Genomic DNA, 3194 nt, shown 5'->3' on the forward strand with positions numbered 1-3194 from the left:
CACGCGTGATTTTTCACGCCACGCGTGATTTTTCACGCCACGCGTGATTTTTCACGCCACGCGTGATTTTTCACGCCACGCGTGATTTTTCACGCTTCGTAAAATTCACACAGCCAATCAGGAACCGGCTTTCATCACGTCTGGCGTGAAAATCACGCCTAGCGTGAAAATCACGCCCGCGTTCAGTGAACTCTGTATTCACTATACCACAGTGAGATTGTTCCTGATTTTCTGTAATGAGTTAGGTTTGGATCATTTTCATCTTACATTACAGTAACGTTTCTGATTTTCTGTATCGACTTAGGTTTGTTAGTTTAGGTTTGCTTCATTTTTATTTTACCTATTTACAGTAACGTTTCTGATTTTCTGTATTGAGATTTTTTCTGAGTTATTTCAAAGGACAGATATTTTAAATGTTTCTGACCATGGATGTCAAAAGTATGGTCAATTTTGAGATGTGGTCATTGGCAGAGAACCAAACTCTATGAAGTTAGCAAATCTTGGTGTCGACTACTTATTTACTATAATATCACTTTGGAAAAGAAAATTCTTTAGCAGAATGGTATGCTTGTGCTTTGCAGAGTATATCCAGTTCACTTTAATACCATTTATTCCATCCAACCACTTCCTACCACTACCATGTTTAAAGACAACATATTTTACAATATGCACACGCCTGTAAACACAAAGTTTAACACGTTCAGTGCGGCGTGACCCACACCGTGGGTCACAATAACATAGGATTGCCTACCCCCGCCGCACTCAACGTGTTAACATTTCACATTTTTCCCCGGTTTTCTCTTAAAAAAACAAAACAAAAAACCAACAACATTTTTTTTAATTTTTACGAGACCATGTTGGCTTGTTTACGCGTTTGGTTAGTCAGAGTTGATCACTGTTTGTCGAAACAAAAGCTTTCCTTTCACTCTGCTGCGATTTACAATTCCTGTGACAAGTCACTGCTTTGCGCCTATCATCCCGCAATGTAAAGACAATTAACTGTGGGGTTTTGGGTAATTGGAGTAAAGCATCTTGAGCCGCTTGGCCAGGGCGCTGCTGGCCCTGCAGACGGCGTGGTGCTGGTGGGAGCGCGGGCTGCGCGCGGGTGGGCGCGCGGGCGGCCTGAGCCGAGGGGCGCCCCCCTTCGGCTGGCCGGCCGGCCGGGCCCAGCGCGCGGGTGGGGCCCCAGTCGCGCCAGGACCGCCGCGACGCCCCGACCTCTCCCTCCCTCTCTCTCTCTCCGCGCGCGCCGCCCAGAGCGCCGCCCGGCGCCACCCTGTGACGTCCCGCACCGTCTGGAGCACCAGCCTCCGCTTCCTTGAGCGCCGCCATGGGCCGCCCAGAGCGCCGCCCGGGCTGCCGCGCGTACCCTCGCACGCCGAGCCAAGCGGAGCCGCAGCATGTAAACACGCTCTTTGTGCCACACCGGTGTTTGTGTTATTGTGTTTGCGGAAACTATTGGCGGCGTTGTGACGACCCACGGCCGGCCGCCACCGAAGAGAGACCCCGCCGCAGCTGGGGGCACCCTCAAGGGGCACCCTCAAGGGGCACCCTCAAGGAGCACCCTCAAGGGCCGTGTGGACCCGCGTGATGAGTTGTGCGCGAGACCACCGACACTAGTAGTTGAGGGAGCGAGCAGTGTCTGCTTCGTGAACGACAGGTAAGAATGCAAGAAGCATGCGGTGTTCCGAGCGGTGGCGGCTCGCTCCGACAGCGGCGAGGGGCGAGGTAGGGAGCATGAATGGGCAATATACACATTAATTCAAACTGAAGCGCAAGACAATATTGTATTTGAACTGAGTTTTGAAGACGGAAGTCTGGTGCTGGCAACAATAACACATCCTTATACATTTAGAAGAGTGCGTGGACAGGCCCGATGATCAGCCAATATGTGCCAGATGCAAATCGATTTTGGTGATTGTTTTTGGTAATTGCTTCCGAGCTTCATCTGTCTGTTTGAATACTGTTGCCAGGGAAGGAGGAGGTTTGACTCTCATTTTTAACGTAACACGTCAAAAGTTTACTCGAAAAATAAATATTTAAAGTATTTTGTATACCAGGTGGCTGATCAACTCTGCGCATTTTTGTAGTGATAGAGTACCGCTTGCAGGCGTGCGGGCGCGTTTTTTGCGTCGTTGACCATGGCGCCTTAAGGCCCTGTAGGCAACCCGCCCAAACCAGTACATGGTGCCTGCGGTAGGAGGCGGGAAAGAATGCGTCATTCCCCGCACTTTGGTCTTTTTAAAAACATAATTAGTCGTTCGACAAGTCCTACTGCTTGCTTCTGAAACAGTAACAACGCAGTCCCAATGGTGAATGTACATTGTAATTTTCGTGACGCAATCTGTTTTCTGTGTATGAAATGAAGATAGTGTGTATCTTTTCCCGTACATGCATCTCGAGTAAAAATTAGTCATGCCTTAAGAAGAATGAGACAGAGAAAAACCCAGCAGGCGGCATAGGGAATCTCGTTGGGGAAAAAAGCGGCAGCACCATTTCCACGGTGAAAAATTGTACGGGTACAGGAATATTTTCCATGTCGCACAATTATAATTCAAAATTTGTAAAATTTAATAGCCCCGCATATCGACATGGAATTGATCCGACAGCGTGTATTCTTGACGTGAGCAGGTGGCCGACCATAACCTTCAGGACAGGAGAGGAAGTCCAGCCAAGGACTACTGTACCGCAGGTCGGTCGGTCGAGCTCTCAGCCCATTACGAGTGTGTTAGTGTTTGTGTTTGTGTGTGTGTGTGAAAAGGAGGGCATAGGGCAGCAGGGGCCACAGCCAAGTCCAGTCTAGGCTTTGCGCGGCTTCGCGCGCAAACATCAAAGTCAAAAGCGTACGCGAGATGAGTCTCAAGAGGCAGATACTCTCCCCGTCTCTCCCATCCTCCCTTCCGAACAAGCCCTGTACCTCGCTCTTCCGCTCTCTCTCTCTCTCTCTTTCTCCCTCATCTGCCCGCTGGACCTCGCTTCCGCCACCCCTGCCCCGCTGGACGCACACATATGAGCGAGACGCTCCGGCCCGTCTTCTAGGAGGAAGGCCCGGAGCCGCCCCAAACCGCCTCAAGCCGCCTGGAGCCGCCGGGAGCGCTAATGAGCTGCAGGAAGAGGGCGAGCTCGCTCTAGGGCGAGCCCGAGCTGGGCGGGGGCATGCGGAAGAAAAGGGCCTTGTCTTCGACAGCTCGCCC

At 51.2% G+C, this 3194-nt stretch overlaps 1 protein-coding gene across 4 annotated transcripts in view; it reads left to right on the top strand.

The window, feature by feature from the left end:
- The first annotated feature begins 1281 nt into the window (after positions 1 to 1281).
- LOC113208568 (tachykinin-like peptides receptor 99D) overlaps positions 1282 to 3194 on the top strand; it is a 136727-nt gene continuing 134814 nt past the window's right edge. For 2 of the 4 annotated variants that reach the window (XM_052270802.1, XM_052270803.1), the window contains exon 1: positions 1316 to 1660. The gene's annotated coding sequence lies outside the window, so the exon portion shown is untranslated. Of the gene's footprint in view, positions 1661 to 3194 lie in introns of all 4 variants that reach the window. The other 2 variants (XM_052270804.1, XM_052270801.1) reach the window with 2 other exon arrangements.

The sequence above is a fragment of the Frankliniella occidentalis genome, unplaced genomic scaffold (genome assembly GCF_000697945.3).
Source record: "Frankliniella occidentalis isolate FOCC.00 unplaced genomic scaffold, Focc_3.1 Scaffold139, whole genome shotgun sequence".
Classification (NCBI taxonomy): domain Eukaryota; kingdom Metazoa; phylum Arthropoda; class Insecta; order Thysanoptera; family Thripidae; genus Frankliniella; species Frankliniella occidentalis.